Raw genomic sequence first — 17,655 nt, 5'->3', positions numbered from 1 at the left:
CATTGGGGTTATTTTGGCGTAGCTTGACGGAATTCGGTACACGTCTTCATCATGCTTGGACGCACCAAAAAGTCTCTTGACGCCATGATGGCAGGTCCATAGGAAGTCGGCCATTTTGAGTGGAAGATGAGTTTTGACGGCGTTTGCACACCTCACATCTGATCGAACTCCTCCGACAGCTTTAATGGTAACGCGTTGAAATGTGGTCCGGCTACTCTTCAGCCATGGGAGACTAAAAGTTATATTGGATTTTCTCAGTAGTCGGAAGGTGTGGTTGTGGCAGACCCTCAAACTTTGCCAACTTGCCAGTGCTTGCCACAAAACACAAAGTCTCTTATAACTCTTGCGAACATTGTTTGATCCAGAGAAAATGTCTTAGGGTGGACGCTGGCCCGAACCCGTACATATGCCTGACTGATATCACGTTTAGCGCCACCTGTTGGTGGTTGGAAACTTCACTTTGTTACCACACCTCTTTATGTGACCTGTTTTAACAAGCTACATTGCAAAAGAAAAATATACCAAAACAATCCACAAAAAAGTAGTACACAAAACATTACATTACCAAATCATCAAAATATATCACAAATAATTCCTTTAATACATAAAAATGAAACACAAACCAATTTACACACTAAACACATAAAAACACACAAACACACTGACAACCATGACTCATTCTGTGTTAAAACCTACTGAACAGTTCGGCGGTCAAATTTTGTAACGCGTTGCGTTACGTCTAGTTTTTTTTATATTTGTGTTATATTTGTAGCTTATTACACGGCTCTATTAAAGTCAGTCGGTGTGTCTCACGTGCGTTACGTCTGACTTGCTCTCAGTAGAAGCTGCAGCGACTGCTGTTGCTGCATGTAGCGCTAAACATCACCAAGCTATAGCAATAGACTGGCTGCTTGGAAGTTAACAGTGAAACACAACGCAGCCAGCCACACACACTCACTAAACAGGGGTAGCAAAACAGCGGAAAAATCACGGATACAAGTCGTAATTTCTCAAATTTAATATTTCACTAGTAAGCCGTGTAATAAACGGGATAACGTTGAGTGAGTTGTATGTTGTGTAAAATGCTTGCCTGTGTGTGGATTTCGGGGTGATTCGACTGTAAATGTCGCTTCAAGGTTGTTGTGTTTTTCCCCGTAATCCTCGCGCTGCATTTCGTACACTGAGTCTTGTTATCTTTCACGTCAAATATAAAATGCTCCTATATGTCCTCTCTCTCACCGGCGTTGACATTCTGTCTTTTCCAGGTGCAGCGCATTCCCGGGCCAGTCTCAAACGCAAACTACGTGTTCACGTAACTCCCCTACCACTTCGCTCTGATTGGTTCTCTTCCCAACTCCTCCCGCCTCTTCCTAACGAAATGTGTTCCGATTGGATCTCATCTCTGGCAGACATTTTCGTCTCGTTTTTATTCTTGACGAATATGTCAATACACCTCGTCATCGTCTTAGTCGTCGTAAATCATTTTTTATTTAGTAATCGTCTCGTTTTATTCAGAAAAAAAGGTTGTTGACGAACACTATGACGAACATTTTTCGTCAACAAAATTAACACTGGTGTAGGCCTAATTTTTTCATAGTCAAACATAAAACAGCACACAAATATGCAGAAAAAAATGTTTTTTTATGGTACACACAGAGAACAGTACAGTACTGTAACCTGGCCTGCTCAACTCTCCCCCTTCACAAAAATGACAGTAATTAGGCATCACGCCTCCGGTTCCTGTCTGGCCATAGGGCCTCATCTACATCACAGGCAATGTTCTCCCTGTCCAAGAATCGTTGGAAGAAACGCCTCGAGTGGCGCATGAAGCCCTGACAGGCCTCGACACTCACGTCGCCACAAGCCGACTCCATGGCCTGGAGCAGTGGGACCCGGTCCTGTGGGTTCCGTTCATATACCTTCCACCTCCAAGCTGAAAATGATTCCTCAATAGGATTCAAGAAAGGAGAATAAGGTGGAAGGTATGAAACGGAAAAATGAGTGTGGTCCTGGAACTACTCAAGCACTCAGCAGCCCGGTGGAAGCTCACATTGTCCCAGATGACAACGTGATCGATCCGCTGTGGGTCATCCATCTGGCCAGGTGGTACCAGCAGGTCATGCAGGCCATCCAGGAAGACAGGGAGACAGGTAGTGTTATAGGCCCCTAGGTGGGCATGACGGTGCAAGATCCCATGGTGATTCATAGCAGCACACATTGTGATGTTCCCACCATGCTGGCCGGGGACCTCAACAATGGCCCGCTGGCCAATGACGTTTCAGCCCCGTCACCTCCTCTATACCAGGTTGAATCCAACTTCATCCATAAAGATGTAGCCTACTGGTACATCACATTGGCTGTGTCATGCTTCTGGATCCACTGACACAGACAGCATGAGAATGCAAGTTACAGTATGGACACAGAGAGGTCAACACAGTGGGCTACAGTAAGACACTGTAGAAAAGGAACAATATTGGATTACAGGTACAATACATGCATGTGCCACAAGCACAAACTCTCGCTGTAACTCCTTGATGGTCTGTGCTCCGTTCGAATGGGACCCTGTACACTTGTTTCATCCTCATGGCATTCCTATGAAGAATACAGTCCAATGTGGAGAGGCTGACCGTCTGGACGTTCCTAAATTTAGCACGGTCAGCCAAGATCCTGGTTTTTAGTGTCATAGCGTTGTTCTCACAAACCATTTGTAACAGGTTAGGTTTTTGATCTTTTATTTTGATATCACAAACACACTTGTATTGGGGTCTCTGGTTGCCCCCCCTGTCTCCCCCTGTTTTGTTGCTCTCCCCTCTTCCTCTGTTTGGCATATGCATCGATGCTACCTTGAAAAATGATCGTCACGTGGACGATTTTAAGGTGTCTTATAAACCCGGAAGAGACAGAATAACGGATTTCGAACAGTCCTTCCTTCTCTTCTTTAAGAGAAGAAAGGTAGTAAGACAGCATTTTAAGAGTCTAACTCATAATCCATGGTGGCAGGAACACGCAGGCCCATTCTTTTGTCTTTGGCGGCGAGCTGATTACATGACAAGGTTCTTGTTAAATAAATACTACGCAAAATGCGGAATCACATCGTGCACTGTATGCGGTTTGGCAAAGGCACTGATTACGCTGCGCTTGCAAATATATGTAAATTAGGCCGCAGTCGCCCCTGGAAGGGGGCCCCCAGCAAAACAAAACAAAGTCAAGGGCCCCAGAAAGGCTAGGTCCAGTCCTGGATGGGCTTGCCATGTTCTTGCTATATTTACCGAGTGACAATCTGGCCCTCTGGAAGCAGTAAGCTTTCCCGAACGACCCACACTGTCCCCTGGCACACAACCCAGACCACTTCTGTCTCTGGGTACAGCCGGATATCAAATATGGGAATACACTGTGCTTATCTGACCACCAAAAGTGCTAAACCTTGTAGCCTACAACAGTACCTTCGACTCCTTTGTCTCCGAAAGTTGTCTAGAGCCTCTTGAGATATCGTTTTGACACTGATTGCTGCCATTGTAAACTCTAGTCAGCTCTGATAACTTGTCCGAGTTAGCAACAGTAAATAAGGGGGGCAAGGCTTAGTGATAGGTCAATTGCTATACATCCTTGTAAGTCGCTTTGGATAAAAGCGTCTACTAAATGTCTGCTAAAAAGTATATTCACTGTGATCGAATAACATTTGCTCTTTGTGTCTTTGTTATTAGTTTACATTTGCTGTTCAGGTTTCATTTTATCTCTGTCTTTCTTAGTTATGATTCAGAATTTCTCTGAAATCCAGTCGAACATATCAGAAACTCCCATCAGTCCCCGCCGAAGGCCTATAATTGCAGAGGTTGTACTTGTGCAGGTACTGGTGGGCATTTTCCTCTATGTCAACTCTCTCATGTGCCATGTTCCGATATCAATACTTCCATGAGTATACTTATACGCAGTACACTATCCGCACTTACTAAGTACGCAGATTCTCAGCAGGTGAGTGTTGTTCCAAATCTAATACTCCGTGGTGCACTTACCGGAAATTACAGAGTATACCTCCCTTACGAATTCAGACAGTTCTTTGTTAATCAATCACGGCATAATTGCCCCCGCTCTTCAAGCGAAAAGTGTCCGATTAAAAGTGCACCAACGGGCTATTCCCGGGTGGTGGAATAGCCTGTGTAATGAGCGCCTGGAGCCTGCCACCTGCCCCCGCTCGCCAAGCGAAAAGTGTCCCAATTTAGTGCCTCTTCGTCGGTCTAACTACAGTCCCGGGTGGGGGGATAGCCAGCTGCTTAGCATAACTGCCATTCAGAACCAATGGTAATGCTACCAAGCTAGGCTAGCTAGGTATGCTAACTGTCGGTATACATCGTTAAAAAACACCAAAATACTCATGTCACTGGCTTTAATTTGAGAATGGCATGTTAGTAGTACATTTAATATCAGTACAGTTGTTTAATTACTGCTGATATTGACATTTACGGTCTGTAGCCTTGTGGTCTACTGACTCTACTATCGTAGCCACCGTAGCCATTATGTCCGCCATTGATTTTGAAATAAAATGAAAAGCTCTGCCTGGCTCCGCCTCTTCCGCTACGTAGACAAGATGGCGGCCGTTGAGGGTGGAAAGTGTACCTGGTTCCACACTCAGCGTTTTGACCGTTATGAGGGCGACATCCGGGTCCTTTGGGTACACTTCTTTTCGCCGCGATCGAAATCGGAACACCCTACATACTCAAACTAAGGATCGTAGGTACGGGAAGTATGGATATCGGAACATGGCAATGGTCTTCACCTTCCTGAAGAAGGACACTCTTCATGGACTCATTCCTCAAGGTCATGACCGACCTGGCTCTGGTTGCAAGCTATTTCCAGTACGACATACCGTGGATTCCCTGTGTGCTCTTGTGTATGGCGATGGTGTGGTTTAGAACAGGAACCCCACTGACCCTTATGGCTATGTGTCTGGAGCGCTACGTGGCCATATGAGGCATGCTGACATCTTCACGGCCAGGATACGCCTGGCAGGCCTGGTGGTTATATGGTGTTTTAGTGCCGTGCCTGCGATGGTCATCCTGTTCCTGTTCCTCTCCTCAGCGGAGGTTCTCATGCAGGCCACAACTGTCGTCTGCACAGTGGAAGAGCTCATCCTGGAGAGGTGGAAAAAACACCTGCTGGTGGAAGTGTATTTCCTGTGGATGTCTGGTGTCATCGCTTTCACCTACATCAAAATACTCAAGGCTGCCAAAGCAGTGGCTTTGGACAGCAAGAAGTCAGCATCAAAAGGCCAGAAAACAGTGATCCTTCATGTCATACTGTTGTTGCTGTGTTTGATTCAACATCTCTGCCCCTTTGTTGAATCTGCCATACCTCAGGTCGATTTCATGCTGTTTGTTAAAGTCATATATTTTAATTTTGTAGTCTTTATCATTGCTCCACGGTGATTCATTCAGAGTTCCTAAAATCATAAAATATCCATATATGTAGTAATAGCAGAAACATCAATCAGAATCAGATTTGATTGGCCAAGTAAGTTTGAACAAACAAGGAATTTGACCTGGTGAACTGACTCTCATTGTACTTACACATAATATACATTACAATACAAAAACAAACATAACACAATAAAACAAAAAACACAATACAATACAAAAACAAACAGTGCAATGGTCTATGAAAGTTTGAGAAAGTATATACAGGAGCTGGGAATGTACAATAGTGCAAAGAAGAAGTGCAAGAAGTGCACATGGATAAATATATATAATAATAAATATATGCTACATGGATAATTATATATGTTACTATGAGTTGTTCAATAGTGAGACGGCGAGGGGGAAGAAACTGTTTTTGTGTCTGGAGGTTTTTGTGAACAGATATCTGTAGCGCCTACCAGAGGGGAGACGTTTAAAAAGTTTGTTTCCGGGGTGTGAGGGGTCTGCAGTGATTTTTCCTGCCCGTTTCCTGTCTGGCGGTGTACAGGTCTTGGATGGTGGGCAGGTTGGCACCGATGATCTTTTCAGCAGACCTGACTGTCCGTTGGAGTCTGTTCTTGTCTAGTTTGGTGGCTGAACCAAACCAGACAGTTACTGAAGTGCAGAAGAAACTTGAAGGATTCCACAGCCAACACAGTACTGTTGAGTATGGTGAGGGGGGGCAGTGCTGGGGGGCTCCTCCTGAAGTCCACTGTCATATCCACGGTTTTAAGCGTGTTCAGCTCTAGGTTGCATGGCTTAAAGTTTTCCGTCGCTATGACGGATTTCCGTCACCTCGGCTCGCATAACGCCAAAATTGAGATCAATGCAGTTCCGAAGAGAAAAAAAAAATGGTCAAAGCTGCCAACATACACGATTTTGGCGTTACGACGCAGATACGACTTCCAGACCCCAATTACGCTGCTACGCTTGACTTGAATATCCTACTCATTTCAACAAATCGATATCATTCTTCTAGCAGGCATCCACGTGCATGGGTTGACATCCAACCAGCCCAAAACTCACATAAACCGTATTATGATTCGTCCCTTGCACCTGCATTTTAAATGCCGTTACCAATGTTGACCAGTGACTAGCGATGAGGTTCGTGGCTGCACCGACTCTTTCAGTGTCAGATTTACAAACCCAATAGAGTAGCTTAAATCACCATTCAATTGGCAGCTTGCACATTGACAACTGTTTGTTTTTCATATTTCATATCAGCATTCTTTACACACACATTGGTAAGGTTCATCCAGTTGCTAGCTTGTGATGAACTCGTGTTAATATATAGATACATGAACTTGTGGATATGAACTGTTTCATACGAAGTTGCACAGGCACCCTAAGGGTTTCTACCAGTTTCCATTATAATTGTATAGACTATAACATCAGCTAGATAACTAGCTATCATTTCATGCAAATTGAACTCTTCCATTTAAATCGTTGAAGGTAATGTCACAGGTGGGGGCGCTGGGGCCTCCACTTAACTAAGCACTATTACACTGAGGAGCACACCGTTACCTCACCCCAAAGAGCTGTCGGACACAGAGAGTCAGAGTTAAAAATAGTACTTTTTATTAAATAGTTAAAAAGAGGAAAAGTCTTTCGTGCCAGGGCACTTGGTGAGGCTTGGACAGAGAGCTCCAAAGCCTAGGAGGCTTTTGGAATAATGGCAGGGAGGTGAGGCAGTGGTGGGTCTAGTCCGTGGCACAGTCAATGGTCTCTATGATTTCGGCTAGGGAGGTGGGCCAGTCGTCGGTCACTGTTCCTCGCCTCTTCCAACAGTGGGGGTCCTGGACGGTGGGGGCTAATTAGTGGAGTCAAACAACATGTGCTCTGCACTTCCGGATTACGGGACACCAATGCGGTCTACACAGGTCGTGTATGGTCAGCTGCCCGGAACTGCTACAAGAAGCCACACTCACACAATGCAGGCAATTAGTGATAACACATCCAACACACCACTTAAATGTGCACACGCCACACAATTCACAATGTCACGTCAAAACAGTATAAACACTCAAAGTGCAAGCAATGTCACTTCAAAACTAATAATGGCCCAACACAGGGGACTCACGTGCACGGGTAAAAATAAACAGTCCGGGCAATAGGCTCCGCGATCTGGCTGGTTGGTATTACAATGTATGTCAGGAGAGCACAAGTGTCTATCACATGAAGAGTCAATGGTAACGTCCTAGGGATCAAACTCAGGTCAACCGTTAGCTGACGGCTAACCTGAAATAGTCTTTAATGGACAAGGAGACAGGTTACTTAGCTCGTCTGTTAGCAAGACGTCCTCAACTCTTTTAGCCGATCGTAATTCTCGTTCCGGACTTCTAGGATGGATGCAGCTTGGGAGGGCTCGCGGTATCCAACTCGGACAAAAATGCAGATGTCCGTGTTCAGGTTCGGCAGCTTGCCTGTCGTGTCGTTCGTTCAATTTGGACCGTCGTTTCTCCTCTGTATCCCTGCTCCTTGCCGTGCCTGCTTCTTCCAACCCTGCCTCCATATTCTTCTTCTTCTTCTTCTTCTTCTATGGAGTTTTACGGCAGCTGGCATCCATGATGTTGCATTGCTGCCTCCTACTGGACTAATGTCCCACAGAATTAGATTCTCCCATAAAGTCCAGTGTCAAATACAAATTTTAAAAAGTGACGCTTTCCCTCCCCAGTTGTTCCCACATCAAGTACGCTTTTTAAGGAAACTTCCTTCATCCCACATTGCCTTAGGCGCCTGAACAAGACTTGTCTATAGGGTTCATCCTCCCTGCAAAATAGCAATACGTGTTCAACAGTCTCCCTCTGCTGACAAGAACACAGTCCGTCCTGGTGCTTTCCCAAAACACACAATGTGCTATTGAGACATGTATGGCCTATTCTCAGTCTCGCAATGATCACCTCCTCCTTACGCTTACCACTAGTGCAAGTCATACCTGAGCCAGAAACACTACCAATAATGGAATATAGATGTCTGCCCTTTGTGTCTTGATCCCAAAGCTGTTGCCACTTAATAAGAGAATTCTGCCACACAATACTCTTTCCTTCAGACTTAGACAGTGTCAGAGGAACATCTATGGCTCCTTTTCGAGTCGCTTCCTTGGCCAACGCATCCACCTTCTCATTCCATCTGATTCCCACATGGGCAGGTACCCATAAAAATGACACCTTCACTCCCTTTATGCATACATTATTGAGTGCCAATAGTATGTCATACACAATATCCTGCCGCCCCTTTGACATTCCCTTCCCAAGGCTTTTGACTGCAGACACAGTCACTGCATATTAAAACCTTCCTATCTCGTAGTTGATCCGCCCACTGCACAGCCATCAAGATGGCATATAGCTCAACTGTAAAAACATGCAACGAATCAGACGTCCTCTTTGAGCCAGAAACATTCATTTTCGGAACAAAAAAGGCTGCTCCAGTAACCCCTGACTCCTGATCCTTCGATCCATCAGTAAATATTAAAACCCAGTCATGGTATCTTTTTTCTGTATGACAGTGAAAACTATACACTAACTCCACCTCAGGGTCTTTCTCCTTCATTTCAAGTAGTGTCAGGTCAATATCTGGAACATGTAGCTGCCACACAGGAATCACAGGCCATATTACTGCTGAGCAAAAAGAGCGATGTAGTATTCATTTCTCGCGCCACAGATTCTCCAGTCCACCCAAAACTCGACAAATCTGCCACCACACTCTCCCAACTTGGCTCAATAACATTTCTCACTGGATGATCAGGTCGCTGACCCATCAGATTCACCCAATAGTTGGCCTGCAGCTGTCTTCTCCTCAGCCCAAGAGGCATTTCCCCAGTAATCACTTGCAAAGCGCACACAGGAGAGGACCGCACAGCTCCAGTACATAGTCTCAAGGCAGTAGCCTACACTACATCAAGCTTGGCCAGCACGGATGCCGCCGCAGAGGCATACACCAAACACCCATACTCAATCCTCGCCCTGATCAAGTATACATAAATCAATTTCAAAGAGGCCAAATCAGCTCCCCACTCTTTCCCAGCAAGACACCTCATTAAATTCAGAACAGTTTTACACTTATCTACAACCCTGGAGATATGAATTCTCCACGTTAGTCTAGTGTCAAACAACACACCCAGGAATTTAAAACAAGACACCCTCTCCACAGGACAATTGTACAGTTGCAGTTTCAGACTATCGCATATTTTCTTCCTCGTAAAAAACATTGCCTTCGTCTTCTCCACAGAAAATCTAAAGCCCCACTTTCTACCCCATTCCACCACAGTTGTTAGAGCTTCCTGAACTTCAACGTCCAAAAATACAGCCGCCACAGTTTCTTTATGTATCTGAGCTTTCCTAATTTCATTCTCAAGACATAAAACAGAGTCAATTGTGTTCCGACCCTTTCTGAACCCACTCTGATACCTTGATAGTAGCCCCTTTTCTTCAACAAAGTACATTAATCTTTCATTGACCAGTCTTTCCATCAGCTTGCCAAACTGTGAGGTTAAAGCTATTGGTCGGTAATTTACAGGGTTCATAGGATCTTTGCCAGGCTTCCTGATAGGCACAATGACCGCCTCCTTCCATCCTGGAGGAATACATCCCTCCTCCCACACCCTATTATATAAATTCAAGATTGCCACCAATCCCTCATCGCTCAGATGTGACAACATTTTATAGCAAATTTGATCTTGCCCAGGGGCTGAGTTCCTGCACCTCTCCAACGCATTCTTAAGTTCCAACAATGTAAAGGGGACATTATATTTGTCCTGCAAGTTCTCCTTCCTTTGACCAACCTCACCATACTGTGTCATTGTTTCCTCTCTACCTCTCCTTTCCTGATCTGAAAGATTGTCAGAACTATGTACCTTGCTCAAAGTCCTCACCATCATTTCTGCCTTCTCAGTATCAGACACAGCCAGAAGATCGCCATCCGCCAAAATTGGATAGTCCCACCCCCTCCTATTACCCTCCATTTTCTTAATCATACCCCACACCTCAGTAATTTCCACACTACTACCTATTGTGCTGCAATAATCCCTCCAGTAAGACCTCTTACTTCTCCTGATGACTCTCCTGCCTACTGCCTGTGCCTGCTTATATTCAATCAGATGATGAAAGTTATGAGTCCGTCTCAGCTGTCTAAAGGCCCTTTTCCTGGCTCCTACAGCATTCTCACATTCCTCATTCCACCAAGGGACTGCACTCCTAGCCATCTTTCCTGAGCTTTTCGGGATTGACTCCATGGCAGCCATATAAATCCTTCGGCGCAGCTCACCCTCATGCCCCTCCACATTATCTGTGCTTGGTACAGACCTTAGAAACAGGTCACTTAAGTCCCTAAATCTTTCCCAATCTGCCTTTTCAAAGACCCACCTCCCACCCCTCCCACCAGCCCTAAGGCTGACATCAATATCTATGGTACACACAACTGGATAATGATCACTCCCAATACTGTCTCCAAGGAGTTCCCAATCACACCTCGACGCTAACCCACTTGATGAGAGAGTGAGATCCAACACAGATTCCTGCCCCGTTCTAACATCAAACCTTGTGCCCCTTCCATCATTTAAACAAATTAAGTTCCTTTCACTCAGCAACTCCTCAATCACCTGACCATTACTATCAGTACTATTTCCACCCCACAAAGTACTATGAGCATTAAAGTCCCCAGTCCAAACCACATTCCCCCTATCCTGCCCCTCAATTTCCACTAGCTCGGCAAGACCTAACCGTTTGCAGGGGTTATAGTAATTGATGATAACCATCCTCCTAGAGCCCACCCATATTTCCACCACCACATATTCCTGTACCTGCCCCAGACCCAAAACTCGATATGGTATTCCCTGTCTTACAAAGGTAGCGCAACCCCCTCCAATACCCCCCACCCTATCCCTCCTAACTATTATGTAGTCCAACAAAACAAAATCAAATCTAGGCTGAAGCCAAGTTTCCTGAATACATATTACATCTGGTTCCACTATCATATCCTCCACAACCTTTTTAAACTCTTGCCCATTTGTAAGCAGACTCCTTGCGTTCCATTGTAGGATTATCATACTCCCCCTCTATCTACTTCTTGGCTTGCGTGTTCAGCAAGACAATCCCTTACTTCCTCCCATTTTAAGTATGTCATTCCTAAATGCTGAACTGCTGCCTTTGTTATAATCTGAATCCTCTCCGTTTTAGACCTCACTTCAGCTGTTGCATTAATTACCCCTGCAATAAAGATAACCAAGTCCCTCTTTTCCCCCTGCTCCCTTTTCTCTTTCTCTATGACATCTTCTTTTCTTTGTTTCCACACATTTCCTATAACTATTTCCTCTCTAATATTGGCATTTCCTCCACTATCCCTTTTTGTTTGCTCCACTCTTTTAACTGCTTCTGCATAAGGGACTCTATCCTTCCTTTTCACACTCTGTATCTCAGTCTCCCTTCTCATTACTTCACATCCCCAATAGGCTGCACTGTGTCCCCCTCCACAATTACTATATTTAGGCCTTACCCCCTCTCCACATTCCCCATAGTCATGTTCCCCGCCACACTTTGCACACCTTTTCATCCCTTTACACTCTTTCGCTACATGCCCAAACTTCTGACATTTAAAGTATCTCATTGGCTTCTGGATGAACTCTCTTACACTATACCTCATGTATCCAAAAAACAACTCCATAGGCAACTCTTTGGTGCTAAACTGCACCAACACTGACTCTGTTTCCTTTTTCTCTGCTCCCCTAGTTAACCGCTTTGCGCTCTGAACAGCATCACATTTTATTTTTTAATTTTTAACCAGCTCCTTCATCTCTATGTTTGGGGGAATCCCATATATCACTCCTTTACACCCTTGTTCACCCACTTTCACCACCTTAACCACCACTGCTTTCCCAACAGCTTGCAGTTTTAAAGCTCTTCCGACCTGCTCTTCAGAGTTACACCTTATTAGCAAATTTCCGTCATTCAGAATTTTCCCATACTTAACATCGCCAATCTGATTCTTAATTGTTTTCGTCAATTTGAGTGGATCCAACCCCTTCACTCCTGGCTCATCAAACCTCACAACAACAATCAATTTCTCCTCACTCTCTTGTGCTCCTCCACTCCCTTGCTCTCCTCTACTCCCTTGCTCTCCTCTACTCCGCTTTGCTTTATTTATCCTCCTTAACTGATACCTTACATCTTCCTGATCTATATCATCCATACTACTACCATCGCTACCCCCCCTACTATGCGCCATGGTAGAGAATATGTTGCAACCGTATCGTATACCGGACCTATACAGGCCGTCGGCCGACACTTCCGCAAAATACTCTCCCCACTTCTACCCTAGCTGTACTAACTACCTAATGAAATGTTGTGCACAAAACAAAAAACCAAATAACCAAAATAAAAGAGAAAAAAAACTGCAAGCTCTCTCCAAACACTGAGCTCAGAAGCATGCACCGTCTACACATCCAAACTCAACCGGAAACCCAAGCATTCCTCACCCAGCTGATCCTGCCTCCATATTGACGGTAGCCTGTGGTTTAAAAACACTCACTCACAGTTGATTAGGGGCAGCTGAGTTATTCACCTGCATCTAGTTTGCCTAATGAATGGGCTAAACCTAGGCTATTGTTTACTTTCTAGCTGGTGCTACGCTCAAAGCATTCCCCTGGGGACCTAATTCCCGAGGGCGTGGTTCCTCCCCCACTGAACGTAGTCACCCCGTGACAGTAATTTAAAGTGTCCTAAGCTAGCATAGCAGCTATTTAACCGTAACAACAAGGAAACAACCTCAGCTGGAAAGTTTAATTCCTCAAAATCAGCTCACCAATAAAAAGCAGTCTTGGGTTCAAAGTGATCACAACCACTTGTATGATGTTTAATGGCTTCACATAGATATTAAACAATCCTCAGATAAATAATGTGAAATCAACGGAGCAAGGGCTATTCTGATAACAATGTAATGTTAGCTAATGAGGGGTGAGAAGCTCCCCCTTGCTAATATTTAGTCTGCGCTGTTCGTCCAAAGCCAAATATATTCTTGGGGTTCCAAACATAGACCGCGGAACGTGTTTGAACAAGGGGGGGCCACAATCGCAAGAGGGGGTCACCAACATTTTAGGTCCGACATTATCCATAGCTAAGGCTATGCACGGCATACGAGGACACGCACGTAATGCCATCAGTCACGTCAGCCAGCACAGAACAGCGCAGAATAAAATGCACAAGAAAGGTACCTCGGTGGTCGGTGGTAACGCAACTGAAACTGCTTGCTTGTACCAGTACTAAAGAGAGAAAGAGAGAGAGAGAGAGAGAGAGAGAGAGAGCGAGAATGCGGATGCGGATGCACATCACTTTGCCAGGATGATTTTACTTTAAATGTCCAAACAGCCAACAACACTAATAACCCAAGTCCAAAATATGCCAGCACAGAAGTGCGCAAATTGCCAAAACAGTCAAAACAGCACAGAAGGCTAGCCTACATAGATGAATCAATGGTCGTGACTTAAGCCCACAACATGCCATCACATAACTGTGCAGAATAAAATGCTCAATCAGCCAACAATACACAACAAAAGCACCACAGTAAGATTTTAACTCAACATAAACTCACTTGTATCAGTACAATGCAGTATAAAAACATTGAACAAAGAAGAATGCACACGGCGGTGCTAATAAAACCATTGACCTACGCTTAAAACTTCCCAAAGGCCTGCCTGCGTCTGTCATTGGCCTGCACAAACTCCTTAGCGATGGCTGTCATGTCGATGTCCTCCAGAATGTCACGGTGAATATGGCAGTTCATCAAGTCATTCAGTCTTTTTTGTGTCATTGTTGATCGGAGGTATGATTTCAGTCGACGAAGTGTGGAAAACGAACGCTCTGCTGATGCCGTACTGACTGGGATGGTGAAAAAAAGTTTCAGAAGTTTGTGTACTTCGGGCAGCAGGTCTTTTGCGACGGGAACAGCATTCATTGCATTGCTTATTACTCTCACTGACAGTTTGACATTTTGAAGTGCAGATGTCTTAATCGTGTCTGGCAACATGCGCAACTGTGCGGAGAGTTGATCAAAGTCAAAATCTTTGTATAGAGACGTAATGGATGATGGGAGTGTCACCTCATCCCCGTTCCCAGCTGCACAATGTCTAGTGCATCTCGAATCATTTTGCATTTCTTTGCAGCATCTTGAAGGCAGAGGTTTAAACAGTGCGCCAAACAGTGCACAAATATTGCTGCAGGATTTTGCTGTTTAAATCTAGCAGAAACTCCCCTCAGATGGCCGGCCATATTAGCAGCACCATCGTAAACCTGCCCTCTGCATAAACCCGGTGACACATTGCATCTGGTCAGAATGTCGTTTAGCACATTAAAGATGGTCTGCGCATCTGTCTTGGGTAAATCGAAAAGCCCAATGAAATCCTCACGAACTGTGTACGCATCGTCAACCCATCGAAGCACTGTGACAAGCTGTTCTTTGTTGGATATGTCTCTGGATTCATCTGCGAGGATAGCATAATGTCCATCCCGAATAGGTGACAGCACTTTTCGTAAAACATCAAGTGAAATCAGGTGAATCATTTCATTCACTATGTCATGAGACATGTAGTTTTTGTCACTGAGCCATCTGCTAATTGACGGACAGACCTCTGATCGGAGCTGCATCAACTTGTACAAGTTACTGTTCTCGGGCTCGTTGCCGTCTATTGGAATTCCCTGGCCCGCCAGAAAACGTAGCGAAGATAGCTGCTTCAGCAGCATTTCTCTCTTAAGCTTCTGGTTTGACTGTAACTGTGTGTCCAACTGAGCTGCTACGCTGGGCTGCTGGGACACCAGAGTTTGAAATTGAGCAACACTGTCTTTGTGATGCTTGCTGTTTGTATGCTCCCTGAATGTATCTACAGCATTTTTCCAATTGTTGAAACCGTTCACGGCAAAAGCAGGCTCATTCTTACTCACCGCTAGGTTTTTCTTAGCACAGCAGCGACATTGCGTGCAGAACAGTTTCCCTCTGGTCTCACATAGAGTCAGCCAAGCAAAATCCTTGAACCACTGGTATTGCAAGGATCGGGTGTGTTGTGAAGAACCTGTCCCTTGCACCCTCTTGGTTCTTTTTAGCACATCGGGATTGCTTGGTTGATGAGGCGTTGTAAGATCCCTGCAGCACTCACTTGAGCAGTTCCCATGGCTAGCCTCAGCTAGATTTGGTTCGGTTAGCGTAGTTGGAGTTGAAGAACATTCCTCTCTGTTGCTTGGTTGGTGGTCCACAGTTGAAGGTTGGGGTACAGCTGTCCCATCAGGTGATGCTGCGCTTTTTATTTGTTTTCCTTTGATATATTCAAAAATGGTTTTGTACCTTTTCATTTTGATATTCCAATCCACGCCACGAACAATCTCTGCAGTCTACCACAATCACTAGTTCTACTTCTTTCGCACGATTTTCAGTGCTGCACAGTTATAGGTCTACATTTTGCAACATTCATGCATGACGTGAACAATATTGGTTTAGAAATACGCTTGATTAAATTATTACAGCATGGGTTGTGTTTAAGTTTGATCTTGTCGACAGGTTTTGAGTTGAAAAAAAAACATTCATTTATTTTTTTAATAATCATTTCAAAAAGTTACCCGGGCCACGGCCCCCCTGGCCCGGCCGGTTCCGCGGTCTATGGTTCCAAATAGCAATTTAGCTTTGAATGTGAGTAGTCGATAGAGCTATCTTCTGTCATGTATTTTGAAACAAACATTTTAGCTTCAGCATTGGTCTCCCACCATTATTTATCACTTCACATTTCGATTGAAAGTCCCGTTTTCAAGCTCCCGCACGCCCCCTTCATTGAGGCAGAGATACTGCTTTTTCACTGCGGTTTTATGTCAGATCAGCAAGTCCAGTGGCGATCCTAGGTTTTTTGGGGCCCCAAGCAAAAATGTACTGGGGGCCCCCCTCTAACCGGTGTTTTTCACAAAAAAATAAATTTTCAATAGCCTACATCAACACAAGAAAACTGTGAACTTTATTTCACAAGTTACCATTTTCTACAAGATAATGGATTTTGAAATATAAAACCATTTTACAGTGTGTAAAAACTGTAGGAAGGCTAGCAGATAGCAAAATAATTTAAAACAAAACCAACCAAAAATGCTCTGCCTTTACAATTAACACTGCTGGCAATTACTTCAGTAATTTAGCACAATACAGAAAATACTGTACACTGCAATTAAAGTATCAATTAACTTAAATATACACATAGTTCAAAACAAAAATCTTATCTTTTAACATTTGGAAATTGTTCTATAAAAAATAGGCATGTCTTCTTCACAGTAACAATGTTACTAAGTACTTCAGTAAGAAAGTTGGCACAAAACGAAATGCAGGCCAATTGCAGTATCACCTAAAAATACTCATAGTCCAACACAAAAAGCAATATGTTCACACTAAGATTTTGAGACCTTAAACCACATTATGAAGTCACTGTCCATCAACACCCTTTCGGTACTGATTCTACCAAAACTGTTTACGGGCCTTAGCTTGTGCAAATGCTGTTGCCATGTCCTCCAGTGGTCTCCTCAGTTGAAGGAAACTTTCAGAAGATCAGTCGCGCGCAATGCCAGGATGCTTTATTTTCATTGGTTGCTGGATTAAATCTTACCCAGATACAACAGATACTTTTTTCTGATTGGCTATTGTGTAGCCCATTTCATTTTTTGGATTGGCTGATAAGTGGCACCTCACGTCAGAACTCCAGGTGATACGGGGAGACGTGCTTGATGAGGGCAGCGCGGCCAGGTCATGGTTTGCGCGCTGCGGCACATTAAATAGCCTAATGTTTTTTTTCAGCGTGAGAAATACGATGTGTGGCGGGAGTGCGTGATTAAAGACCGAAATGAGTGACTGTCATGCTCAATGCGACGGACTGACGGACTGACATTCACTGATGTTAAGTTAAACATACGGTTATGCTAAGGCGAATGAAGCTAGCAACATTTGGTCATAGCCTTATTGCATCGTTATTTTTCATTTTTATGCGCTTTTTTCACTTACCACTGTCTTGCTTTCTCTCCTCTTCCTCTTTTTTCTTCTTTCTTTTCTCACTCCCGGATGAATAGCTTCTCTTCATCTTCTTCGAGTTGCCATTAGGCCCACATCGTTTTGATAACCGAAAACAATGTACACGAATGAACGCTCAAAACGAAACCACCGCTTCTGTAGTTTAAAATGTCAGCTCTCTTTCGCCATC

This window comes from Sprattus sprattus (genome assembly GCF_963457725.1).
Source record: "Sprattus sprattus genome assembly, chromosome: 9".
In the NCBI taxonomy this organism is placed as follows: Eukaryota; Metazoa; Chordata; class Actinopteri; order Clupeiformes; family Clupeidae; genus Sprattus; species Sprattus sprattus.
This window is presented reverse-complemented; position numbering follows the sequence as displayed.